The sequence below is a fragment of the Pseudopipra pipra genome, chromosome 25, assembly GCF_036250125.1.
Source record: "Pseudopipra pipra isolate bDixPip1 chromosome 25, bDixPip1.hap1, whole genome shotgun sequence".
NCBI classification, from domain to species: domain Eukaryota; kingdom Metazoa; phylum Chordata; class Aves; order Passeriformes; family Pipridae; genus Pseudopipra; species Pseudopipra pipra.
In genome coordinates this window covers 3,776,760-3,804,664 of record NC_087573.1, presented here as the reverse complement: position 1 = coordinate 3,804,664, position 27,905 = coordinate 3,776,760, and the positions used below count along the sequence as shown (strand labels likewise).

At 54.7% G+C, this 27,905-nt stretch overlaps 1 long non-coding RNA gene across 1 annotated transcript; it reads left to right on the top strand.

Annotated features, from left to right (window-relative positions):
- The first annotated feature begins 121 nt into the window (after positions 1-121).
- LOC135402586 (uncharacterized) lies at positions 122-23,403 on the top strand. The gene is made up of 2 exons (XR_010425170.1): positions 122-1,937; positions 23,204-23,403. It is a non-coding gene; the product is annotated as an uncharacterized LOC135402586 (long non-coding RNA).
- Positions 23,404-27,905: the final 4,502 nt, after the last annotated feature.

Genomic DNA, 27,905 nt, shown 5'->3' with positions numbered 1-27,905 from the left:
AGAGGCAGCGTGGTCTCACCTGCCCCTGCCATGTCCCTGTAGGTGAGGGTGCTCTGCCCCATGAGCCCAGCTCGCTCTGGCAGTGTGAGCAGGAGGTCACTCTCCCTCTCCAGCTGTCCCTCCCGTTGGATTCCTGCTTTGATTGTGCAGGCACAGGTGCTGGGGCTGTGCCAGGCGCGTGGAGCGAGCGGAGGTGGCAGAGGGATTGCTGCCATGCTTCCAAAATGCCCGTGCTGGGCACTGCTAGGAAGCTCACCTTTCACGTGGCAGCCCCAGGAATAACTCGGAGCCTTTGGATGATCACAGCTGCCTGGAACCCCAAGGGGAAAAATCAGTGTCCTGGGATAACCCTCAGTGCCAGGCTGGCTGACCTCATGGGAAACCCATTTTCTGGGGCAACAAAGACCTATTAAAACATATGGATTGGGAACTTATTTTGGGATGGGTAGTGCAGCTTGGTCAAGCTCCTGAACTTGTGGAGAAGGGACCTGAGAGGGGCTGTGTGCCTTTGGGGGCACAACATCTGTCAGGCTTGTTTCCTCTCCAGCCACAGCACAGCAGGGGACACGGTGCTGGACATTGTCACTACCCAGCACAGTGACACGGCAGAGCCCCAGGAGAGAGCCGTGCTCGAGGCAGGGTGTCCTGCTCCGTGCTGGGGGCTCAGCTGGCCCTGGACCCCCACATTCCCCATTGTGCCAAGAAGGATGCTCAGGAGAAGCAGCTCCAGCTGGCTGGAGACAGGCAAAGGAACCCTTTCTGGGGCAGGTAAGGGGTTCTTTGCTGAGGGACAGCACTGGGACATCACAGCCACAGGAACCCAGTGCCCTCTGCAAGCTGCACCTTGTCCAGCAAAGGTGTGGTGAGTGGTGAGCCCTGGCAACTCCACCACTTGCCTGTGAAAGGAAGGCCTTTTATCCCCCCAAAAAACACAGCTCCCAACGGCCAAGCAGTCCCCAGTTAGCCCCTGGCTATACCCCCAAGGTCTGAGATGCTAAGAATACATTTTGGAGAGCTACAAATAACCAGGAGGATGAATTGACCCTTCCTTACGGCCCCACCACCATAGAAACAGGAGCCAAACAAACAGGCACGAGCCAGCCCTGTTAGCAGAGCAAAGGCATGTGCTTTGTTAGTCTATCCCCTGCTTCCCTTGTTAATTGCTTTGTTCCTTCTCAGATTAATTGATGAATTGCTGTGTGGACATGCAATGCCTGGCCTTGCAGCCACGTGGTGTGTGTAACCCTTTGGCCTCTGTGGATATGTGGGCACACACAGCATGGGGACATCCTCCCCTTCCTTGTGTGCCCAGCTGGAGTTGAGCAGCTCCTGCCTGAGGAACTTGGAAAGGTGTTCATGTTGCAGGTTTGACTGTGAGCAGAAATAAAGGTCAAATAGTGAAATTAAAACTGTGATGTCAGTCCCGGCTTTCCACCCAGCAGTTTTTGTGCCTTCCCGGAGGAAAGTACTCTGGAAAGAACTGGTTTCCTACCCTGCACCGTGGCATCAGCTTGGACCTGGCTCCATCCCTCCCTTCCCTGCCCACCAGCCCGACGGGCTCCTCCCAGAGCAGCCCCGATGTTCCTGATCACCCAGGTTCGGCCGCGCTAGTCAGAAAAGTCCCCGGAGGCCAGAGGTGGTGCAATAACACCTAAAAATACCCGAGCAGCCCCGGTTTCCGTCATCCTCCAGAGGCATCTGTGTATTGTGTGTGCGGGGAGAGCAGGACGGGGAGAAACCGGCCATAAATCCTGCCGGGCTCCTCTCTCGGCTGCTCCCTCTCCCTCCCACCGACGGCGGCCGTCCCGGGGCTGTCTGGCAGGCGCGATTCCCGGCTGTCATCGGCGGATCAGACGGCGCTGAAATTCGACAGGCCTGTGGAAAAACACGGGGTGACATCACGCAGAGACACCATCCCACTGATTAATCTCCGCGAGGTCAGCGGCTGCTTTATTTATAACCTGGGGAAGGGGTTTGCGGTGGGTTTTGACAGGGGTGGAGCGGCATGTCCCGCGTCCCCGGAGCAGCCGCCTTTGGGGACACCTCTGCCTCCGCTGGACGCCGCTGGAGCAGCTGGAACGGGGCTCAGGAGCACCAAAATCAAGCCTAAACCAGTGCCAGGGTACTAAAGCCCGGCTGGAGGGACCAGTCTCACTGCACCTTTGTCTAGATTCCAGCTGTTTTCTTTGCTCCTGGAGTTTCTCCTCACTCTCCCCAGCAAGAACAGCTCGGCTCCCCCCCCTCCAAAACACAGCACATCAAACTTGAAATGTTTTGTGAAACTCTGTCAAGCTTTGGGAGAGAGGGAAGGTGGTCCCCAGGGCCACAAAAATGTTCTGTTTCTTCAGTTTCAAAACAACCTTTCCCATTTCCAATGACTTTTTGTTCTGTGCTTTTTAACATTTTCTTTCTCCTTTATGGCGCAACCCAAAATTACAGTTAAAATAATATATTTCGAGTTTATCAGTTGAAGCATTTCAAGCCATCCATTTCTCTGGGTTTTCTTTTACAGATAACCTGGAAAGCTCTGGGGTGGGTGATTCTGAATTGGAACAGAAACAGGTTTCAAAATGTTTTGCAAAGGCAGAACTTCATCTCTGCTGCCAAGTGGGAAGTGGCCAAGGGGGAAAAAAAACCCCTATCAGGTATATCTCTTGCATTGTTTCTACGTGGAGAATTTTTCCTGTGATTAATGAAAATGGGGAAATAGGGCCAAATCCTGCACATGCTTTGACCACAAGGCTTGTACAAACACGCTGGTTGGGCTTTGGCTGGAATGACCAGGTTTAATTAGCCCTCTCCTATCTAGGGATGCGGGTTGTCGCTGTCAGTGCAAGGAAGGATTTATGTTTCCTTTTCCTCAGGAATAGGATCGGGTGTCTGAGTATTCAGAGTAATCACCTCACTAATGTAAGGCAAATTTCTTATCCTACACCACTGATAGTGAGGGGGATGCTGCTGAGCCAGAGATGTGAGTCAGACAAGTGCCTGACAGTGATGAGGATTTACTGCTGTTGTCATGAACCCACACTCAGCTCCCGGACACTGGGGTCACCTTCTCCTGGGTGGAGGTGATCCACCTGGGCAAGGGTGACCCACTGTGCTTGTGCAGCCTCACCCCGAGTCCTGTGTGCAGTTTTGGACACCACAATATAAGAAAATTGTAAAGCTGTTAGGGAGCATCCAAAGGAGGGATGTGAAGACGGTGACGGGTGTGAAGGAGAAGCCTCACAAGAGGTGGCTGAGCTCAGCTGGTGTGTTCAGCTGGAGGAGAGGAGACTGAGGTCAGACATCATCGGGGTCTGCAGCTTCCTCAGGAGGGGCAGCACCAATCTCTGCTCTGGTGATCAGTGACAGACCCTGAGGGAACGGCTGGAACTGTGCCAGAGCAGAGTTAGGTTGGATCTCAGGAAAAGGTTCTTCCCCCAGAGGGTGGTTGGCACTGAACAGGCTCCCCAGGGCAGTGGGCACAGCACCAAGGCTGCCAGAGCTCCAGGAGGGTTTGGACAACACTCTCAGGGGTAGGGTGGGATTTTGGGGTGTCCTGTGGAGGGCCAGGGGTTGGACTGGACGATCCTTGTGGATACTCTTTGACTCTCTGAGTCTATTCTATCCACTTCCCTTGCTGTGACCAGAGCTGGCTCAGCAGCTCTGAGTTGCCCTTCCTTTTCTGCTGAGAGTCCATTCTGCAGCCCTGAGGGACTGAGCCACCCCAGAGCCATCTGCCAGGTCCCAGGGTGAGTGAGGAGCTGCTCCTGGGCTGGTGGCATCCTCGCAGCAGCTTTCCTGTCAAAGTTCCCACGTTTTTTCCTTCTGTCCTTTGCAGCAGGTGATGCTGTGACTCCTCAGACTGGATCCACCCCGACTGCCTGCTCCCTGTTGCAGCCCCAGTGTGGTCACTGAGTCCCGATGAATCTCCACTGAACTCCTTGAGGTTTTGCAGCTTGGTGTGGCTGGGAATTTGGAAGGAGAAAGTAGGTGGAATAAGCGAGGAAGTGCGGAGAGCCCAAGCATAACTCCAAACTAGGGCAGGAAATGCACGGCACACAGCTCTAACCTTATCATCCAGGATGAATTTTAAGTGCTTCTTCAGTGACTCATCGTCCCTGAATGGGTTTGAAGGACTGTCTGCCGGGGAGGAAAGGCCAGAGAGCTCAGATCAGATAACAGGTTATTACAAAGCCCTCACTCTGCCGCGGGGCATCTCCCAAGGCAGCCACTCCGTGGCCATGAGGAGGGACAATAGATGGTCTCTCAAGTGTGATTCAGGTGGGCTGGGGGTAGAGGACAGAGCCTCTTTCTCCTCTTGTTTGTCATAGAATTGTGGAGCGATTTGGGTTGGAAGGAATTTTAAACATCATCTTGTTCCACCCTCTACCATGGGCAGGGACACTTTCCACTATCCCAGGTTGCTCCAAACCCCATCCAGGCTGGCCTTGGACACTTCTAGGGATGGGGCAGCTGCTGCTTCTCTAGGCAGTTTCAACCATGCTCCTGGAGCCAGGTGAGGATGGGGGCAAATACCGTCTGAAACACATGTTACTGAGCTAAACCTGCTGTAAAAAGCTCTCTCTGTATTGTGCCTTACATGAAAGATGCTGCTGTGGTTCAGAGGTTAACTTTTATCTTAAGCTCAGCTAGGAGCAGAAGAGTTTTAGCATTTTTTAAAATATCAGAAAAGCAGAAAAAAAAAAGAGGACAAATTGTGATCTCTGCTACATTGGTATTAATGGGGAGAAATTTAATGGAAGTCTGTAGAAGCTTCTGATTTACTCTTGTGTGAGATTGGATAGAAATAGCCCAAAGAATCTCATTGCTGCTGCCCAGATTCAGCTGCACAGCAGAGAGCTATTAATGCTCTGTTTTCTTGCCTTTGGTCAATACATCTTGCAAGGCAGGAGGAAGCTGGATTATGTCTGCAAGTGTCCCAATGTCATGCTATGTCGGATAATGAACTGGGGATAAATTGGATCAGCTTTTCAGTTGCCAGCCTCTCTGAAATCCAACAAGGAGTCAGGGCAGCAAGCTGTGCTTTCAGCCTTTGCTCTGATAACTTGTGTGCTGCTGTCGAGAGCTATTGTGGAGATTCCGGGCTGGAGCAGGTGAAAATCATTGTTAACCTGGAAAATGTACAGCTCTGTTTGGCCTGGTGCTTCCCCAAAAATGTCTGGCCTGGTGGAAATCTGCTGTTCAAGGAAATAGAGATGTAATGAGAGCGGCCTCTCGCTGAGCTGAATTGGGGCTTTGCTTTTGACCTGGTTATCCAGTTAATCCTGGTGGGTGAGGAGTGTGGCTCAGGAAGCATCCAGCCTCTCTGGAGGAATGTGACGACCCTGAGGATGGACACCTGAAGGTCTGTGTTTCCATGGAAATGGAGGGTTTGATCCAGAGTTACTAGAGAATGTTGGAAGACCCCCACCTTGGTAGCAGGGGTATCAGCCCTGGCAGTGGAGAAGACTTGCCAGCTCCTCTCCTGCCCTGTCTGGCTGTGGTACCTGGTGATGGGACACCCCTCCCCTGCCCAGCACCCTGCAGTGTGTGTGCCCCGAGGATCAGCCCCTGTGCTCCCAGTGGGCTCCGACCCACTCCTGGTGATGCTGGGATGGGATCCCAGCTCCACTGGCACTGCCAGGATGAGATCCAGCTCCACTGGCACCGCCAGGATGAGATCCAGCTCCACTGGCACTGCCAGGATGAGATCCCAGCTCCACTGGCAGTGCTGGGATGGGATCCAGCTCCACTGGCACTGCTGGGATGGGATCCCAGCTCCACTGGCACTACTGGGATGGGATCCCAGCTCCACTGGCACTGCTGGGATGGGACCTCAGCTCCACTGGCACTGCTGGGATGGGATCCAGCTCCTCTGGCACTGCCGTGTGCTGTCCCTGCTGCAACCCACTGGCTGTGTCTCAGTGAGGTTCCAGCAGGAGTCTGGGTGTTGTGGGGAAGGTGAGAGCAGTGTGTGCTGCTGGGAGGCACAGGGTTCTGGATCAGGTCCAGACATTCCAACAGCCAGAGTGCCACAGCCTCCTGCTCCTGCCTGGTGAGATGCTCTGGGGGCAGCTGGGAAGCTGGGATTGTCAGGGACCCTGGGGAGCCCAAATTATAGCATCTTAGAAATCCTCAAATGCTTTGGGTTGGAAGCAACCTCTAATATCATCTCATTCCACCCCTTGCCATGGGCAGGGACACCTTCCACGATCCCAGGTTGCTCCAAGCCCCGTCCAACCTGGCCTTGAACACTTCCAGGGATGGGACAGCCACAACTTCTCCGGGCAACCTGTGCCAGGGCCTCAGCACTCTATAAATAATAATAATAAATAATTTATTCCTAACATCAAACCCAAATCTCTTTTAGTTTAGAACTATTCCCCCTTGTCCTGTCACTGTCTGCCCGTGTAAAATCCCCGGTGGCTGGCGGAAAGTCGAGCCCATTCCCTGTGATTCCATGAGGAGCTCAGCCCCACGCTTTATTATGACATTAAACCCCCCCCCGAGTGTCTCTCACACCCCGGGGCCGCTGTGAGGGGGGGCTGCAGGGGGGGCTGCCCGGCCACTCCATGGGCAGGGTGTCTGTATTTTCATTGGAGCTCCCGGGAGCGTAATCCTGTTAAGGGCTGAGAGTCTGATTCAGCTGTCCTGCTATATGGCTAATCCTGCCAGCGGGAGCGAGCATTATCCCGCCGCGGGGGCGGCCCCGCGGCCCCTCCGGGCACCGGGGTCACCGGGGGTGTCTCTGGCCCCCGCTGCCAGCCCCGCTCCCCTCCCTTTGGGAAGCAAGCCCCCAGAAAACCTGGGAATTGTGTGCCACCCCGGGAGCTGTGCGAGGCTGTGTGGGCTCCTTTGAACTTCGCTGAGCAGCTTAGTGCCCCGGGCGCTCTGGTGGGCACGGAGCCCAGCTCCCGGTGGGCGCTCCATTGAGACCGGGGAAATCCCGGCTTTGATCCCATTGTCCGCTTTCGGGGCTGTGCTGGTCAATGGTTTCGCACCCAGGGAGTTAATTTACTCGTTACCTACACATTTGCCTGGCTTGAAATGCTATTTTTGCCCACATCCTCCCTTCACTCCTGTGATTTCCCCTTCTTTTGGGGAATACCACCCTCCTGCTGTGGCTGGGTTTTGCGGGCAGGACGTGGTCTGGTGGGGTTGGTATCGCTGCTGGCTGCCTTGGCTTCTTGGAGGCTTGTAAATGCTTTTAAAAAAATAAGATTTCTACTCAGTGCACCATTTTACTTGCAAGCCTCTTTAGGAAAAAAAAAATGTGGTTTTGCCCATCTCTGTCCTGAAAAAAAAGCAAAAAGAACAAAATCCAGGGTTGATGAATAAGGAATATGCTGATAATAAAACCCACGAGTGCTTCTAAGCAGATGTGAAGTCCCACATCTGAGAGGAGGTGAGGAGATCCACGGAAAACCTGCAGTGCCAGGGACACACACTGAATATTTCAGTGTGCAGCAGCCCTTGTTTTGGGTTCCTTTTTGCCATTTGATTAAATTTGGCCACAACCCACCCCCTGAGCAGACGTGCCAGGAATGCCCATTTCATCACTTTCCGCTATAACCTGAGACAGTGAATCCGGGGTTAAAAGCCTGGAGGAAAGCTGATAAATGTGTATAATATAAACTATTGAAGACTGAAAAATTCTGAAAACACCGGAGAAAGTAAATACAATAAATTTGGGGCGACACTTCTCCTCCTTGCTCAGGTTTTCCAGCAACAGCTTCCCAGCCCTCTAACAGCCACATCACCTCCAGAAGGAAATGATGAGACACTCTTGTGAAAGATTTTTTTTCCCTTGAACTAAGTGAGCATGAGGAACCTTGGCTCTTTTTTTTTTCACCTGGGGTCTCCTGTGGGGTCTGACAGTGCTGTTGATGAGGGACAGATGCAGGTTCCTCTCTGGGAGCTCCTGCCCCCACCATGGGCTGGGGGTGTGCCCCCAGCACCCCACTGCCAACTCACTGCTGCCTGTTTATTTTTCCTTGTCTCTTCCAGTTTGGCTCCACAGGAACCTCTCTCCCCCCATCCCCTGTGTCCCAGTCCTAGTTCCTTGTGCAGGCAGGTTGGATTTCCACATGGAGAGGTGGGAATGGCTGGAATGGCTCTGACTTGGCTCTTGGCTCAAGAAGGAGCTGCAAGGGAGGAGTTTGTTCATTTTATTTATTTGTTTTGTTTGAACACAAGCCATGAGGTCACCCAATCTGTGGAGCTGGGCTGTAGCTTAACCTGCAAGAATCAGTGAAAAACGGGAGAGTATCATATGAGAGAAGGGGATAAAGTGCATGTGTGTTTTTCCTAGAGCTGCCCATCCTTGGGAAGATAATGGTGGGAACATGGTATCCTTAGACACCCTTGCAAAACCCTTCCCAATTTTGAGGCACAACCCACATCAGAGCGAGTCATTCTTGCTTTCCTCTGTTATTAATCTGGAACAAAATCCATTACTGGTTCAGAGAGTACATTTAAGGGTTTTGCTGGAAATCCCTTACAGGGAGATCTTGATGCCGAGGTGGTGACACCAGATCAGCCCTGCTACACCAGGAGCCATTTTTCCTTTGTGGCAGGAGGGACCATCCCCTGTGCCGTGGAGGTTTCAGCTGCACATGGGCCAGGACAGGCTGGGCAGGAGGAGGCTGATGGTGCCATTGGCCTCTGCTTTGTTTTATGGGCAAAGCAGGGGTATGTGAAGCTGTGGCTGTGCAAAACACGCTGAGGGCTTTTGGCTTTCCTGCCTCCCTTTTTGGGTGTCGAATTCCCCCTTGGCTGTGTGAATCCTGCCAATGCCTTGCAGGGCTGCAGTGGGCACTGGGTTCCGTGTCCCTTCTGATGCCACTCTCAGGGCACAGAAGGGTTGTGAAGATGCTGAGGTGCCTCCAGGGCCTCTGCCAAGTTGCTGTGTGCATTCAGCACGGGCCTGTTTATCCAACAGTGCCAGGGCACTTAAGCCCTTTATGAGGGTGAGAGTTATGCCATGTTTACTGGCTGGCAAGTGATGGCTGGCTGTCGGCCTGGGTGGCACAGCTGGGAGCCCACAGAACCTGGGCTGAGCTTCCCGAGGCCATGGGATGAACATCCAAGTGACCCACAAGCGTGCAGCCCCCCTCAGGACCCAGCCCTTGGCTCCCCACCAGCCCTCCTCCTAATAATTTTGCCTAAACACTTTGCAAATCAGCCAGCAACCAATTTATCCCCGAAGCATTTTGGAGATGTCACTGTGAGAATGTTAATGGCTCGTGATTCACGGGGGTCCCACGAGCTGGAACTCATGCTGGGACAGCAGGCAGGGGGTCTGGGACTCATTCCCAGCGGGTCACCCCGTCCCTCAGACCCTGCTTCCCTCTGGTGCCACTCAGCAAACCAGGGGAGAGCCACTGAGCTGGAAAGGATGTCGTGCTTCAAACTTGTTATTTTTGGATGGGGCTGGCGAGCCCCCTCTCCCCCCACGGCCCTGCCCACGGTTGTTTATTGGAGCTGACAGAAACACAAGCAGTCGTCGGTCGCTTCTGCGAGAGTCGCGTCCACCGGCGGCGGAGGCAGCGATGACTAACTCAGCCTGGAGTTTTATGTGCTCCCAGCTAACGGGTCCCATATGTTCCCCCGCTGCAGCCTGAGGGGAGAGTGGCTTCTTTGGCCCCAGGGCAGGAAACTTTGCTGGCTCCAGAACCCAGGAATTGGAACAGGGAAGAGGGAATGGGACCGCTCGGTGCCCAAGTGCCCCTCACAGCTGGGCACGTGTCCTCCCCACTGTGGCAGCTGGAGCTGTGCTGAGGCTGTGTTGGTGCCCTCCCCGCTGTGGCAGCTGGAGCTGTGCTGAGGCTGTGTTGGTGCCCTCCCCACTGTGGCAGCTGGAGCTGTGCTGAGGCCGTGTTGGTGCAGCCCAAACCCTGGGGGGAATATTGGGAGCGTGTGGATGGGGCTGGTGCCACTGGTGAGCTTTTGTGGGCAGCGCTCAGGCACACTGGAGAGATTTATGGGGAGATCAAAGAGTCTCCACTCTGCCCCAGCTCACCTGGATCTGTTACTCTGCAAGAGACCATCGTGATCTGATTGATGCCCCTCACTTGGAGCTGTCTCTCAGGGCGTGTTGGGAGGACCCAGCAGCAGGGGAAGTGGTGTTTCCTCAGCGAGCTGCTGTGTCATTAAAATAACCCGTTGGCTCTCACAAATCATGCTCAGTAAAACTGTGGGCAGCTTTATTGAGAGAGAGAGATTATGAGAACCAGGGAGCAGTTAAAACCCGTGTCAGGCATGTGTAGACCACGCTCTCCTGGTGGCACATTCCCACACGTGCCCGTGGGTGCTGCCCACCCGTGTGCCTGGCTCCTGGAAGGAGCAGAGGAGCTGTGAGGTGATCACACAGCTTGGACAGGTCGCTTTGCAGGAGCTACAGCATGGAAAGGTCATCCTGGAGTGATTTCCTACAGCCTATGCTTGCTGCTCCCGTGCTGGGCCAGGGCTGAGAGAGGGGAAGGCTTCAGTCCTGTGGCGCTGACTGCTGCCACCTTCCCCTTCACCTGTCACTGCTAAGGGTGTGCTTTGGTTTGTTGTAGTTGTGCAAAGATCAGGATCCATCTTCTTCCTCTCCAAATGAAGAAGGAAGTAGTAGGAAGCCCATTGCCTCTTGCAAACAGCCGTCTGTGGTCAGGGAACTCTGCTCCGTGGTCTCACTCCTGGCACATCTGCTCCCTCCCCTGCCCTTTGCCAGGGTTGGTGGCCGGTCGCTCCTCGGGGCAGCTCCTGGGAAGTCGGGCACAGCTACAGGCTGTTCAAACAGGCACCTGGTGTGTTCCTGACTCTGGAAATAATTCCCCAGTCTGGGAGAGGTTTGACATCACAACTGCCGGGAAATGAAATGCAGCTGAGGTGGTGGGGGCTGTATCTGTCCCTTGGTGACGTACCAGAGCCTGGTGGCTGTGCCCGGGCTGGTCACCTGCTGCTCCCTGGGGAATTCTGACCTTGTGTGTTTTTAATCTCCAAGTGCAACCTGAGCCCAGAGCTGGCAAAACCAGCGGGTGGCGAGGGTGAGGCTGGAAGCAGGAGCACGAGACCTTTCCTGCAGCGATGCCCCCCATGCCCATCATTTCTTGGATGCAATGCCCCCCATACCCATCATTTCTCGGATGCCACAGGGCTGGAATCACGGGCTGGCGTGTGCCAGGAGACATGAACTGCTGCCCTGGCTCCTCTTGTCTGGCTCTCAGAGGACAGTTCACCTCTGGGTGCTGCTTTGCTCCCTGTTTAACCTTCTCACTGCTCCCCTGCAGAGGTGGTCCCGACACTTCCAGAGGGTGAACTGCCAGCCTGGCCCTGCACTGGAATTCCCGTTACAGCGTCTCCGGCGAGTTCCCATCTGTTACTTCATTCATGTGATTAATCTGCCAAAGAAATTCCTGATATAAACACAGCATTATCAGAATTTTACTCCGGACTTGGCCCCCGGATTCCCTGTCAGCTTTTGCTGGAATTGCACTTCTGCTACAGCGACTCATCAGTGCAAACAAACCGCCTGCAGACAGGGAGGGAGGCCACGGAGTGGGCTGGGGAGGCAGGGATGCTCCGGGTCAGCCCTGGGAAAGGCTGGGGGTGTGATCCTACAGGGATCAGCTGTTTGTAGCACAGCCGGGAAGCAGCGGAATGCCGGGGCCACCGGGATGTTTGGGCGTTGTGGAGCGTGCCAGGAAAAGGACCTGTCGCAAATGTGACTGTGTTCCCCTTCCCTGTCCGCGCAATCCGGCAGCACCAGTGCCCCTCACGGCAGAAATCACAGTGGGGGGGGTTCCACACTGGGAATCCTCATGGATGGGTCCCACACTGCGTATGCCAAAGGATGGATTTCGCACTGGGAATACTGACAGATGGGAATTCCTGACACCAGGGATCCCGATGGATAGGTCCCACACTAGGTATCCCGAGGGACGAGTCTCACCCTGGGAATCCCGATGGATGAGGTGGCACACCGGGGATCCCGTCAGGCAGCACCGCCGGCTCGGGATCCCGGTCCCCGCGCTCGGACGGGGAGAAGCGGCTGCGCTGGACGATCCCCGCGCTCGCTGTCACTCGTGGGGGGGGTAGGACGGACAGACGGACCCCGGCGGGGCCGGAGCTCGGGCGGTGGCGGGGACACGGCGGAGCCAGGGACGGACCCGCAGCGCTACCTGCTGGCTACGGGCCCGCCGGGCCACCGCGCCGGAGGGACACGGACCCGCGGGGGGATCGGGGGGCTCAGCTCTGAGGGGGAGATGCGGGGGGACCCCGGCCCTGCGCTGGAAATGAAGGGGGAGTGGGTTACAGTCCTGCGTGGGAATTGTGGCGGGACCCTAAACCTGCAGGGGTGGGGGGAGCCCAACCCCGTGTGGGAGGTGTAGGGGGGACCCCAGCCCTGCACTGGAGATGTGGGGTCACAGAGAGCATCAGGAGGTGCAGAGGGACCTCAGCCCTCTGTGGGATGTGTGGGGGGGACCCCAAGCCCTGCATGGGAGATGTGGGGTCACAGCAAGCATCAGGAGATGTGGGGAGACCCCGGTCCCGTGTGGGAGGTGGAGGGAGGATTCCAACTCTGCACGGGAAATGTGGGATCACTGTGAGCATCAGGAGGTACAGAGGGAGCCCAGCCCTACCCGGGAGATGTAGAATCACAATGAGCATCAGGAGGTGCAGAGGGACCTCCCCACACTTGTGCCCCACGTTGGCTTTCTGAGCTCTGGTCTGTCATCATGACTCGGTGAGGGTGCTATGGGGGAGTCCCCAAACTGCTGCTTTACTGCTGGAATAATTCTGCTCTGAGTTATCTTTTGGGGCAAATGGCTTTTGAGGGGACTAGAGATGCTGGCAAGAGGCAGTTCCACACTGGCTGGTAAAGTGTGCTGGGATCAGGATGCTCCAGGGGCAGATCAAGTCTCTTGTGCAAGATATTTATCAAAACAGACTTTTTTTTTTTTTCTTTCCCCCCTAGAGCAGCTGTGGGATATTTCAATGTATAAAATATTTTTTCCCCAGCTATTTTGGCAAAGAGAAGTTTTTCATATAGATTATCTTTTAAACTTTATAGAGCTTTTATCTGTTTTTTTTTTTTTTTTTCTTTCAGTGGAAGGAAAAGTCACTTCCCGCTCCGGTGCTCACTCCCCTGAGCAGCATTCCAGCTGGGATGGCTCTCCCACACCCAGCTCCATCCTGCTGTCAGTGCACTGTCCTCTGTGTGATCTTCTTGGAGCCTCTCAGAGCTCCAGCTGATGTTTATGCAGGGGGGCACCTTAACCCTTCCTTGCTGGTCATGCCTGGGAGAGACAGAAATGTGCCAACAGCCAGGGCACAGGTGGTGCCAGGTCTCCATCCCTTGTCTTCTCTGCCATTTAGTTTGGGTCTTTTTCTCCTCATTCCTGCCCCTCTGAGAGGTGGGAATGAGTTCACAGGTGATCCATTAGGACTGGGTGCTGTGGCCAGGACATGTGCCCCCTCAATGGCTCTCAGACTGGGAATCCCAATGGATGGGTCTCACACTGGGAATCCTGATGGATGAGCCCCATACTGGGGATCCCACTGGATAGGTGCCACACCAGGAATCCTGTCAGCTGGGTCTTGTACTGGGAATCCCAACAGGTGTGTCTCACACTGGGAATCCCGATGGATGGGTCTCACACCGGGAATCCTGATGGATGGGCCCTGTACTGGGAATCCCACTGGATAGGTTTCACACCAGGAATGCCAACAGATGGGTCCCACACTGGGAATCCTGTCAGATGGGCGCTGTACTGGGAATCCCAACAGCTGGGTGCTGTACTGGGAATCCCAACAAGTGGGTCTCACACTGGGAATCCCAACAGGTGGGTCCATACTTGGAATCCCGATGGATGGGTCTCACACTGGGAATCCTGATGGAGGGGTCCCATACTGGGGATCCCACTGGATAGATGCCACACCAGGAATCCTGTCAGCTGGGTGCTGTACTGGGAATCCCAACAGGTGGGTCTCACACTGGGAATCCCAATGGATAGGTTTCACTGTGGATCCTGACAGGATCTGGGTTTTAGTTCAGGCCTTTCTCTCCCTGCTCCTGACCCTCTAAGAGGAGGGGGTGGGTTCCCAGGTGAGCACCCAGGACTGGGTGCTGTGGCCAGGCCACACGTCCTCCCCCATCCTCGCTCCTGCTCCTCCCTCGCCTCCTGCAGGAAGGGGGGTCAGAAGGAGGTGGCTCTGGGGGTCCTGCTCCTGCTCACTGGTGGTGGGAAGATGTAGATCCAGGGCAGGATCCCAGCACAGCTCCCAGAACAGTCCCCAGCCATCACTCGAGCGCGCCGAGCTCTGTGTTTGTTTTTGTAATCCCCCTTTTTTTTTTAATTGTGATTTTAGGGGTGGTGAAAGGTGCTGGATTGACAAGCCGTGGAGACTGAAGGGCCTCTGGACTCCACCGAAGTTTACATTTACAAAGGACACAGAGAATAAATAGAAGACAGTGTTTAGAGTCCTCTGTAGACACTTCAGACTTGCTTATAATTCTGCAGCAATTCCATCACCTCCGAAGTGATTGATGCTCTCTATAAAGTCTTGCCTTAAAACATTTTCCTATGTGTCAGGGGAAGAAGTTTATTACACTTTACCGAAAGGGCAGGATTTGTATTGAGCTGAAGGCTGAGTCCTTCCCAGCCCCATCCCCAGGAGAAAAAATAATCAGAGTGCCTCAGAAAAAAGAGCCTGACCCAAGGCAGGCGTGTGGTTTGTGGTGAGCTGGGTGTTGGGATGAAGCTCTCCCTGGGTGCTACAGACAGGGCAGGAGTAACAGGTTTTCATCAAATTGTTGTTTTCTAAAAGCTTATATTTTCCTTCAGTGGAAACGTGAGATGTGTCTGCTTTCAACAAAAAGTAAATCATGTTTTTCATTAAATCACCGAATATATTGAAAAGAGGCTGCTTAGGGATGGAGCTGCATGTGTTCTGATCAAAGCACCAGGTCTAAACTTCAGTCTAAATTTCTGCTTTAGAAGTTGTTGTGATTGGGTTTTAATATGGAAAATTCAAGGCAAGGCAATGCTTTTTGTCCCTGTGTCCCAGGGTATCCCTGGGCTGTGGCACCGTGGGGCTCTGTGGGGAGCTTGGCTGCCCTGAGACACTTGCAGGAAGGCAGTGCAGGTGATTTGGGATCTTGGACGGATTTCCAGGTGTTGGAAGCAAGGTTTCCCTTCCCACCTGGTGCTGGTGAGGGGTCAGTGCTGCAGGGGGGCTGTGAGAGGGCACCTTGATGCCAGGCCAGCTTGGCAGGGGGAAGCTCCCTTCTTTACAAGGCAGGGAAAATCTAAGTGAGGAGTCACTTGGTGATGAAATCACCCAGAACAGACACAGATTCACCTCTGCAAACATGGGGATACCTCAGGGGTGTTAATTTTGAAACCATCTGAAAACAGCTCACATCTTAACCCCCCCCCCCCCAACACTGGCTCTGGGCCGACCCCTGAAGTTTGCCCAGTGTGGCAGGAGGGATGTCAAGAGCAATGAAGAAAAATAGCGGCGTGTGTGGAGCCTGTCAGGAGAAATAAATCTCCTCTGCTGCATCCTGGGCTGGGCTTGGCTCCGGGAGGAAGGTGCTGACAAACTCCTGCCATACCACGGGAATATCCCAGTTCGTGGAGAGAGGGATGTGACCCTGGGGAGCACCAGGAGCATCCTCAGTCCCAGCCATGGCCAGGGATGCCTCCCTGCTGTGGGCAGGGTGGAGGGGCTCCCAGCCTCTTGCCCAGCCCCTTGCCAGCCTTCTGGAACTAATCCATGTTTGCTGATTTCTACAGGCTCATAATGGTTGGACTCGATGACCTTAATGATTCTATAAAACTCTTGGGAATGGCAAATAATTTGCTTTTGGGGGCAGATCAGATTGCTATAAGCACTAGACATCCTATTTTTTCCCCTCTGCCAAGCAGTTTCTCCATAAGGGATGTGCCCTCCTCCACAGCCAGAACCCAAATGCACCCAGGCCCACCCCACCAGTGCACTCACTGGGTGTCTTCCCAGTAAGCACTTCCAGCCAAACAGGCTCCTCGTGTGCCTCTACAGGGCTGTGAGAAGTGGGGTTCTGTTTAAAATGGGGACACACAGTGGGAACGTTTCCTGGGACTAGTCCAGGCTCCAGAACAGGGGAGGGCTGAGGTGCAAAGCTGCCAAAGGGACTCTGGTGGGCACAAACCCTGCAGGGAGTGCTGGTGTTCCCAGGGCACACACAGGGATGTGTGTGCAGGTGAGCCACCCTGGGGATGCTCCGTGCAGGTGAGCCAGGCTGATGTGAGTGTCAGAAGGGGACAAGGTCCACCTGCCAGGTCTCCCCACGCCCCGTGGTGCTGATGTTCACCAACCTGAGGCTTCCTGCTGTTCTTTTGCCTCCAATACAGCAGCTGGTGAAACACCCAATTTCTTTAAATACTTGTTGAACAAAGTCAAGCCATGTTTCCAGGCGAGGCACACGCAGAGCCCTTTGGCACTGGCTGTGGAAACACGGAGCAGATGCTGTGAGGAGAAATTGTTTTCCCCATTGTAGTTCAGTTGCCTGGAATAACAAGCACTCGGTGGCTTTTGGTGGTGGCACTGGTGTCACCCTGTGCCTGTCTGGTTGCTGGGCCATATCTTTGCATCAGCATCACGTCCTGGCTCTTGGGAATCAAACTGGGAGGTGCTGACATGAGGCTGATGACTGGTGGGAGCCGGGGTGTCCATCCTGCTCCTCTCCTGCAACATCCCTGGGATCAGGGCTGGATGCTGCTGTGCAGCCACAGTCACTGGTGCTGATTTATCAGCGGGCCCACTGGCAGGGAATTAGTCGTGTCTGCCTACATTTAATCTCCAGTTTGATGTTTTAGGGAGAACCTGATGTCAGTTCAGCTAATTATCTACTAAAGACTCTGCTCCTTCCCTGCTTTCGTGCTAGATTCACCTTTTCTTCTTTCCTTTCCACAATGCCCTCAGGTAAAAGACAAATTGCAACATATAAAAAATGACCCCAGTCACTTAATTCGAACCAGAGAAGACAATAACAGTCTGGAGGCAGGGCTGGATTTATCTTTTCTCTCCCAGGGAGGCCCCTCCTCCCTCGATGGCTGTCGGCCGGCGCGAGCAGCATCTGAAGCAAATCGAGGGTAACCTCTCGTACCGCAGGGATCTTCCAGCAGGGTTTGCCGGTCCCAGGGACATCTGCAGCCCTCATGTTGGATTTTGGCAGCCTCTGAGCCCATTGTCAGCCAGTTCCATTGCATTAGCTGGTAATGGACAGAGAGCTGGCTGCCAAGTCAGCCCATGAGTGCAGGGCTGGGAGCTCTGGCCACGGGCACCAGGATGGCAGCAGAGCTCGGGCAGCTCTTGGCTGCTGGACTTTAATTCAGGGCCTTTCCAGAGTCTGTTTATCCACCCTAAACTGCAGCACTTGTTCTCCTCTCTCCTGTTCTCCTCCTGGGCCGAGCGGGTGTGTGCGGGTGTCTGGGCAGCCATCCGGACCTGACACAGGGAGGAGCTGGGAAAGCAATTAGAGACTCGCCCTGCCTGCTAATTCAAAGGGATTTTTTTGTTTCTTCTTGTGTCCAACAACATGGAAAAATGCGAATGATGCAGATCAAAAAGAGGAACTGGGAAGCTTGACCTCTGGCTTGTGAGCTGTTGGACCAGCAGCTCAGGGATGAGAAGCCAAATGTCAGACTCATGATGCCTCTGCTGTGCCTTGGGATTTAGGGGGTTGTTAATTAGTTTTTCCAAGTTTTGAGGTGCTTGACTGTGTATCAGTCACAGCTGGGTTGCTGTGATAAGTTCCCTTTTCACTTCTCTTCTCTGGCCAACATTTCCTGGGTACCAGGGGCTGGTGGGAGAGTTTGTCACAGCTGTGTGCCCAGAGACCACCACAACGGTGGTATGGATCCACCACGGGTGATGGAGCCACTGGACTTGTGCATTCAGTGCTGTGGATCTGTCGTGGGTGATGGAGCCACTGGTGTTGGTGCATTCCTGGCAGGGTTCCCCCAAAATACAGGGCACACAGGCTTGGGAAGAGTGGAGTACCCTCAGCTTTGTAGCCCCAGGTTCCTCACCAGCCCCTTCATCCTTCCTGTATAATCTGCATGTCATCAAAATGCCATTAAACAACAGCCACTGAGGTGGGTGCTGGCCAGAGGATGGGAATTCTGCTGGCAGCTCCCACTTGGGACTAATTATCTATGGGGTATTTCCCAAAGCATGAATGTCACAGCTGCACAACCCCAGGCACAAGCAAGTGCTGAGGAGAACCAGCTGATACCCACAGTGATGCCCACACCAGTACCCACAGCATTCCTCTGCCCTCCTGACCATCCCCTTCCCTTCAATTCTCCATCTTATTTTCTGATTTATGGTCAAAATCATTCAGTGACCAAGGAGTGCGACCAGGACACTTTATAAAACCTTTAATTGCATTTCATAACCTCTTTCCATAAACCATCTGCTGCATGTTTAGAAACTTCCCATCTCTTGTTTCCTGGCTCCCACAGCGAACGCCCTCAGACACTGTGGTGTCTGGGGTAGCAACTGCAGCACGAGGAAGAGCTTGTGTTCTCTTCTCTGAGCTGTCTTCCTTATAGTAGGAAAATGTTCTTCCCCCAGAGGGTGTTTGGGCACTGAACAGGCTCCCCAGGGCAGTGGGCACAGCCCCAAGGCTGCCAGACCTCAAGGAGTGTCTGGACAATGCTCTCAGGCACAGGGTGGGATTTTGGGGTGTCCTGTACAGGGCCAGGAGTTGGACTGGGTGGTCCTTGTGGGTCCCTTCCAGCTCAGGATATTCTATGCTTCTGTGATTCTGTAATTCCTTGTGCCTTGGCCGGTGGAAGGGCAGGTCAGTGAAATGTCAGCCCCCTCCCTGCCCATGGGAAACAGCCCCATCTGACACCCAAAGGCAAGGGCACACTGGAGGGTGCCCCTAAGTCGGCTCCGTGGCCTTGCAGAATCCGAGCTGTGTCCCACACTGAAACCCTGATAAATCCCTGCTCTTTTTTTAGCCAAGCAGATTCCTGCAGCTCTCACTGCCTTTCAGGGGTTGTTTGTTTGGTTTTAGCACAATATAAGCAAACTGGAGATTGCAGGAAATTGCAGCGTCCTCAGCAAAGCTCTTGACTCCTATGGAGGAGTCTTTCCACACAAAAAGTAATGACAAAGTAGTGGTTTCAACCCTCGGGATGTGAAAAGTGCACAGATAAGTTTTATCCAGAAGGTCAACAACTTTTAACTTTCATCCTTCAAATCCAAGCCTCTTTCCCAGGAAGTTCAGCTACGGGTGGCTCAGAAAGCTGCGGATGCTTTGGACAAGGAGCTGCAAGAGGCTCCTCTAAGCTCCCTGCTCCCTGCTCCATCCTCCATTGCTCCATGTCCCACTCTTCCATGCTCCAAAGCTCAATGCCCCACGTTCTTCTGTTCCATTGCTCCATGCTCTGTGTTATTCTGTTCCATTGCTCCATTCTCCCTATTCCTGCTGCTCCATATTCCACATTTCACTGTTCCATTGCTCCTTGCTGCGTTGCTCCCTGCTCCCTACTCCAAGCTCCATCCTCCATCCTCCATTGCTCCCTGCTCCCTGTTCCCTGCTTCATGCTCCATCCTTTGCTCCATGTCCCACTACTCCATGCTCTGCTGTTCCATTGCTCCCTGCTCCATCCTCCATTGCTTCCTGCTCCCTGCTCCCTTCCTGCTTCCTGCTCCATCCTCCTTTGTTCCATGTCCCACTACTCCATGTTCCACTGTTCCATTGCTCCCTGCTCCATCCTCCATTGTTCCATGCCCCCTATTCCCTGTTCCTTTGCTCCCTGCTCCCTGTTTTCCCACATGAGCAGCCCTGGCTCAGGGCAGGGAGGATGGATGGATGGATAAATGGATGGATGGATGGATGGGGTGGCCAGTGGATGGCTGGAGCAAGGCTGGCAAAAGCCTCTGCCCCAGGATTTGGGCTGCCAGCCCAGTGCCAGCAGGGATTGGGATTGTCCAGCTCAGGCTGAGCACAGCACGGAGCTGTTGGTGCTGCAACAGCCCTGGAACATCAGTGGCAACACATGGCCCTCCCTGTGTCACTTAGGGGAAGCAGGAAAACAAACAAACCCAGGACAATGGCCAAAACATCTTCGGGGGGGACTTGCAGCTTTCTAATTTTATTTAAAAAAAGAAGGAAAAAAGTAAATTTTCCCTGTCAGAGCACTGCTACCATCACGCAATGGCACTTAGGAATATTATAAACAACTGTGTCAGTTTATAGGGCTGAAGACGTTTTCCCGTGGCTCGCTCAGCTTCCCTCTCCTTGGCGGGCTGGGAGCTGGGCAGGATGGCCTGGGAAATGAGGGATCAGCAGGGGGGTTTGTGCAGACCTTGGGGCTTCCCATCCATGCCTCCAATTCCCCCCAGAGTTCTTCTTGCAGCTCAGGGTTGAGTTGCTCCCTGTGTCCCTCCTCAGCCACGGGCATCGCTCGCCCCGGTGCACGAAGGCAGGGTGGGATGACTCCGGCTCCTGAAACCTCCCCGGCAAAACCCCCCTCCCTCCTCTCCCTGGTCATTTTCTCCCAGCTCAGCACTTTCTCTGCCTGCAGCCCCATCAGCTGGCAGGCTGTAAATCAGAGCCCGGGCCTGTGTGGCCGCGCTTTGCTCCGGCAGCGCAGCCGAGCAGGACGTTGTTTCGGAGGGGTGGGGAGGAATTATCTCGGCAGCGAAGGAAACCACCCCGGCGTGTGCTCTCTGCTGGCCCTCGCTGCACTCTCTGTGACGGTTTCCTTCACGCAGCTGCTGCGTGGAGGATTTTTCCCTGCAGCAGAGCATCCCTGCTCCGGGCGTTGCCGGCTCGGAGCCTGGCTGCGATGCCTGAGGATGGACGCGCGTGTCCCGCCGGAGGTGCCTGTGAGGGGCATCCATCCCCTCTCCGCTCCCGTTGTGCTCAGAAATGAATGGGTCTGCTCCAGGCTTTGCTCTACAATGCTAAAAGCCCCTAAAAACCTGCTTTATTCTGCGTGTCCAGGGCTGCAAAACACATGCTGGAGCTGGATTGCTGGCGCTGCAAGTCCCTTACCTGGCAGATGGAGTGTGTAAGGCACACCCTGCAACGCTCTCACATGGAGCAGCAGAGGATTTATAAGATCAGTACGTGACTGACAGATAAGGGACTCCCACAGAGCAAAGACGAGAGCAGGGGAACCAGAAAAGCTCTGTGTTTGGACATGAGTCAAGGAATTTGCAGCCCCTCTTGCTCAGGCAGGTTCTTGTAGAAAATTTGCCAAATCAACCAAACGCCGTAAAAACATTTCTTGAGGAAGGGTTGGGGCAGAGATGGGTTTGTAAAAAACACCCACCAATAGCCCCGTGTCCCACCCTGGTATTTATGAGATGCACGAGGAGGGTGTTGATAGCAGAGGCATTTTTGCAGGCCGATAAAACGGAAAAAGAGATTCCACTTGGTGAGGAGGGGTGGTGACTTTGAACGCGTCGAGGGCAATGAAGGAGATCATTCCATTGTTCTAAGATTTCCATAACTCACTGTGCTTAAGCACATAAAAATGTAGACATTCTGGCAATAAAGTTTGGGTAATTTTTGAGTATGAATCAAAAATCTCTCCCTCGTGCTCCCCCTCCCCCCTTGTTCTGCCTTTTGTTGTTGCTGCAGGCGCTGCCCCCCCCCCCCCCCCCCCCGCTCACCCGCTCCACCCCATGGCCTCACGAACGGAAAAATGTCTTCAGCAGAAACCTCCCAGCCTTTCATTCTCTAATCTGCAGCATCTGTGCCCGGCCCTGGCCACGGCCCGGGCTGCCCCTGCTCGCACCCACCCACTGTTTGCTGTCCTCTACCTGCCATGAAGATCAGCTTTGGGTTATTTGTCTTTTATTTTATTTTGCAGTGCCAGGATGAGCCCCACGTGCTGCCACAGGGCATTCACCAGCATCCCCTTAGCTCGTGGTGGGATGGGAATCCGGACCATGGCAGGCAGCAGGGAGAATGATGGCAGCAGGAACACCAGGGACTGATTCCTAATCCCACTTTTCCCGTGGGAAGGGCACAGGTGGCTGCAAGCCCAAGGCATATGGTGGATGTAGGTCCCTGTGGCACTTGAGGTCACCAGCTCTTTGAGACCCAACAGCCCTGGTGATGGGTGGCCACTTCTCCTCTTCAACTCGCCAGATGGAGACACTTTCACCAAGAAACTGGAGGGATGGGGTGGTTTCCACCCATGGAGGCTGGGGAGACTCTTTGAGGGCTCAGTGCCTGCATTCCCAGGGGTCCCTCCTGCCAGTGTTGGCAGTGGGGCAGCCCCACACCAGCCTTTTCCTTCCTGTTGTTTGTGGGAAGTGCCAAATATTTTCCGTGAAGATTTGTTGGGTGAAATAAACATTGTTTTGTCAACATCTGATTTTTCTGTTGGAAACAAGTTTCCCGGGCAGAGGGGTCTGGTCAGTGCTCCCCGTCCCTCCTGGGCTGCACAGGCAGAAGTTTCCCTGCATCGTGTCACCTTCGCTGCTCTTCCTGCCCCGCTGCTGGATGGGGCTGTGACACCTGTGCCAGTGGGGTAGGAGCTCTGCCAGCCCATGGTGGTACCAGCTGGGGGATGTCTGAGCTATGTAAAAGAGCAAGGTATTAAAAATTCTCTTGAGTGAGGAGAAACTCCACGTCAGCCCCACCTTGCTGGTGCCCAACGCCACCAACAACACCGGTGTGTGTTCACTAGTGCTGACCACGACTGACCATATGAGAACCAGAGGATGGCAGAACCAGGAATTCTCTCCCCTATCACTCACCTCAGATAAATAAAATCACCAGTTTCAGCACTTGGAGGCCTTTGGAGCCCAGCCTGGCAAGGCAGCACATGAGCTCCCGGCGGGAAAACTGTGGGAACCTGGGCTGGGTGTGAGGCATCCAAGGGTGTCACTGGTACTTCGTGTTACCCCGTGTTTTTAGCCTTCTGCAGAGATAAAAAAATCCAGAGACTTGGGCTGTGCTGATGGAGCCGTGGTGCCCAGCACTGGGAACATGGCAGTGACAGTACAGAGCTGGGAATCTCGGGATGCTCCCTGTCAGAGTCATCACACTCCTACCCAGCAGACCCTCACCCTGCACCTCTGGGACTTGTTCCTTTTTGTCTTTCCCTTTTTCCTTTCTTTCCTTTTTTTTTTTCCTTTTTTTTTCTTTTTTTTTTTTTTTTTCTCTTCAGCGAACAACTTTATTTCCCACTTTGACATTTTCCAGACCCACCTGGGAGCCTGCTTGCCAGAAGGAGAAATGGCACAAGAGGAAATACATCTTCACAGCCTCGAGAGAGGAGAAGGTTGGAATCCGAGTCCATAAACAGCATTACTGTGCACTGAGCAAAGGCAGAGCAGGTTGGGCTCTGGAGAGTGTAACCCCACCTCTGCTGCTCCAATGCCAATTAAAAATAAAACAGAGGAGTGGAGCTTGTTTGTTTTTCCCTTTTGGACTGGGGATGCCGTGCAGGGAAACCCCTTTCACAGATTTTTTTGTCTTGGGAACCCCCCAGGGCATGCAATAGCTCAGGCCTGGCCTGGCTGGCTGGGACCTGCCAGGAGCCACTAGTCCAGAGGTACCTGTCAGTGCCCTCCCTGGCACCCAACAGCCCCAAAAAACCACCATGGTGGGCACAGGGACAGCACTTCATGGCACAGAGGCAGCTGGGGAGAGTAAAACCACAGGCAGGAGATGGGAACCCCCCCCAGCTGTCCATGGGGTCAACATCTGTCCTGGATGGGCCCTGCCAGCACTGATATCCCTGCCCTGTGCCTGGCTGAGCTCCTGCAGCACCCAGGGTGGGACACAGGGCTGCCTGGGGGTCAGGGAGCTGCCTCCAGTGAGGAGCCACAAACAATACCCATTTCTGCCCCAAACCATCAGCCCAGCTCTTTCCACTGCCCTGAGTGTGGCCACCACCAGTGCATGTCCCCATGTCCTTGTCCCTGTCCTGCCACTGCCCAGGGTCGTCACTGCCCTGCCTCTGCAGCTCTCTGCTGGCAGGGAGGTTCAGTTTAACCTGAGCAGTGGTACCGTGGGTTTAACTTCAATTTAAACAGGTTTTCTCTGGCTTTGAAGATGCTGAGTCAGGGTTGTGGTTACTGGGGATGGCAGGGAAGTGGCAAAATCTGCTTCCCTTGATGCCTTTCTGCTGAGCACTGTCACATCACCCGCCAGCACCAGCACTGACAGCCCAGAAAACATGGAAAAATCAGCCTGAGACGTGCTGGTGCTTCATTTTATATTGGTCAAAGCCTGATCTCGATTAAAGCCCCTTCCCAGGGCAGCCCCCAGTGGTGAATCACACAGGTGTGGAGCACCATTTGCTGTCCCACCTTCACCCACTGGAGCACGAGAGCATTTCTCTGTGCCCGGAATTGCCGGGATAACCTGTGCCTTTCGCTCGGGGGTGATGGATGTGAGCCGGCCGGGGAGGAAGCGCTGCCGGGGCTCCCGCAGCCCCTCCCCGCCGCCCGGGCCCTCCCACCCCACCGCGGCTCTCATCCCTTCACCTTTTTTTTCCGGCTCACTGAGCAACAACTGTCATGTTTATACTCTTCCCCCACCACGTCCTGCTCTACCTCAAGGATTAAGCTTTCATCCTTCATTATGAGCTTCTCCCCCAAGGCAACATTTTCCACGAAGAAAAAGGAATTTCTGGGGTTTTGCTTTTAAGAGATTATGTTACTAAGCGTGTGTGTGTTTTGTGCCGAGGAGAGGAGCTTTCCCACACACACACGGGTGATCTGTCACATCCTGGGGCGATGCAGGGAGTGGGGGGGTGTGGGGGGACAGGTCCCCCAGGTGCTGCCTGGCCCTGGCAGCTCATGGCCCTTCCTCCCCTTGCATCCCTGCATCCTCTTCACCCCTCAGAGTGGTCCTGGTGTGGGTGTCCATGGCCCCACGATGGCCCCCCTGGGGATCAGGGGAGGTCCCACCACCACGCTGGTGTGGGGTCACCCCTCTGGGATGGGGAATACAGGGTTGGCATCGCTGGGCATGTGGGAAAGGAGGGGGCTCATCCTTGCTCACTGTTTTGGGGGTCACTGCCCTGGCCCTGCTCTTTGAGCCAGAATCACCAAATATCAGGAGCTCTCTGCCTGAGGCTGAGTTGCTGTGGCTTTGTGGCTTTCCCTGTCCCCAGTGCTGTCACAATGCTCCTGGGGGGGTGGCTCATGCCCTGGCAGAGCTGGGACCCACCTCCTGTGCCTGCGGGGCAAGCGCTGACCCCGCCGTGCTCTTGCCTGTGCTTACAGGAAACCTCAGCTCCTCACAGGGAGCTGATCCCACGCCTGGAGGCTCGGCCTTCCAAGGGCTTGGCTGCACAGTAAGTGTTGAACAAGGTTGTGCTTTCATTGGCAGTGGCTCTTGTTATTAAATCCTTTTCGGGAGCTCATCTAAGCCCAACAAATTAACATAAGGGAAGCACGACAGCTAATGTCAACCTACCAAAACAATCCAAATCTGTACTTACGACAGGGAAGACATAAACACAGCCCAGGAGGAGTAACTGCTGCGTGTTCAGCGTCAGCATCTGGGCTGCTGCTGCTCAGCAAGCGCTCCAGTTCTGCTGGGAAATAACCAGGGGAAGGGCAGGTGCAGCCTCGGAAAAATTCCAGCCCCTGCCAAACCCTCGGGCACTCGGGGATGGTGATGTGAGGCCACTCGGGGGACACCTCGGGACATTGCCTTGCCAGAGGCACGGGGGGGGGAGCAGAGGCAGAGCCCTCTGAGAGCCGGGACATCCCCACCCCTGTTCGCGTCTGCCGGGGGATGAGCAACGGCTTCACCCCGTGAGTCACGGCTGAGTCAGCCCTTGCTCATCCTCCGTGCTCTAAATGCCTCTTATTCGACAGTGTTCGGGGGGACAACATGGAGATCTGTTCCTAGAGAGACGAGCTTTTCCCTTGCTTCGGCTGTAGCCAGTAGATGAAATAATTAACAATTTCTTTCTCGAAGAGTGGCCCGCTTGCTGCCTGGCTGAAGGACCAGCTGCCACGACCCTGCTGCTGGGAAATCAAACAATTCCCAGCTTTTCACTGCTTCTGACAAGTTGTTTTCAACTCTCCTTTAGAAGTCAATAAATAAAAACAGCAGATTCTGCCGAGCTTAAACACAAATGTGAAAGTTCATTGAAAAAAGGCTCTCGATGGCACAGGCAGCCCAAGCACACCCAAGAGCCCCCACCAAAATACACAGAACAGTAGGTCTGTATCACACATGCAGACACACACTCTTGTGGGTATTAAAGAGCCTAAATCTGATTAAAGCCTTTCTATCCCCACCAGTGGTCAATTCCAGAAACCAGCTCACCCAGGAGGCCGAATTCATTTCATCCCCAAAGTCTAATTAAAGCCATTAGTGTATTCCTTGTCTTTCTGATAAGATCAAAGCATTCCAAGAGCCAGGCATTACCTTATTTTCAAGACAATTATACAACATACAGCATCGATTTATTCTGCCTCCAGCTGTACACATTTATCTCTGTCTATCATCGGGTAATCGGGACCATCAGACACAGCCCAGCTCTCGGCTGACAAGTGCCTGCACTGGCTGGGCAGGGTTTCTTTGTCACCCTCACCTCAAATTAACACCTGAGGCAGTGCCTGGTGTCCAGATCCCAGTGCCATGGGCACGGTGGGACACGGGGCATGGCCGGGCTGCTCTGGTGGTGCTCAGGTGCTCCTGTGGCATGTGCCAAAGCCATGGGAAGTCGGGGTGCCCACCTCCCACAGCGATGCCCCTGAGTCCCCTTGTCCCCGTTGTCCCCGAACAGCCCTGGATTGGTGGGTGTGTGGATCCAGGACTGTCCCTGCCTGGTGCAGGCTCTGCCCAGCCCGGCACTGTCGTGGCTCAGCAGGACCATCAGCCCCGGCAGGGGCTGGGCCGTGGGGCAGCGTGCTCGGGGGTGCCCTCCCCTCGCATAAACACCTCTCCAACAGCTCACGGCCCCTGCAAGAGCCGAGCTGTGAATTTTCATCTCTCAGCTAATCAACTCGCCGGCTAGTCCAAACTTGTCAGGAGCTTTATCCCTGCCCTGCCAGCCTCCTCCCGGCCCACGGGTGACAGGAGACGTTCCCATCCCTCCCCGAGACACATCCAGCTGCTACAAAAACAAACATCCTCCCGCTGGTGATTCCTCCTCGTCAAACAGTGCTGACCCTGGTCCCCTCGGGAACATCTGCGCTGCGCCCGTGCCCGGCCGCCGGCACATCCCGAGCCTCCGGCAGCGCAGGGCGCTGTTTACGGCGGGGACGGCAGAGCCCTGTTCCTGCCTAAGCCGGGGCTTTATTAATTGCCCGTTCTCCCTATTCCTCCGTGACAAAAGATTAATCACCCGGCCGAGGCCGCGCTGCCCGGGAGGCTCCTGCAGACGAGAGGCAGCTGTGGTAGAGCGGGGCTCCTGCACCGGCTGAGCCGACAGCCCCGCGCTGTGCCCCGGGAGGATGGGCTGCCCTGGCCGGGGCGACTTCGGGAGCTCAGCAGGGTCTGGGCAGGTTGCACACCTAGGGATACCCAGGAACCCACCTGGGAAGCAGCTGTGGGATGTAGGGGAGACGGTGGGGCTGGTCCTGACCCTGGCTGTGTGTCTGTCCTGGTCTATTTTGCCACTGTGTGCCCTTGCATTAAATGCCCTGAGTGCTGTGCCTGGCTCAAAATGTGGCTCCAGAACACCCTGCAGACACTGCTCTTCATCCTCCAGTCACCAGGGTTTCCTTGGGGGTCGCAGCCCTGCCAGCCTCAGTCCAGTGTCCCCATTTCTGGCACCTGGCTGGAGATGCTGGAGGCAGCAGATCCGCCCCTGGCCTGGGAAGGGAGGCAGGTAGGGAGCTCTGGGCACTGCTGGGCAGCACGGGGGCTCTGGAGGAGTCTCTGCCCACGGCATGTTGGGCACAAGAGTTTGTGCCCAGGCCCAGCAAAGATG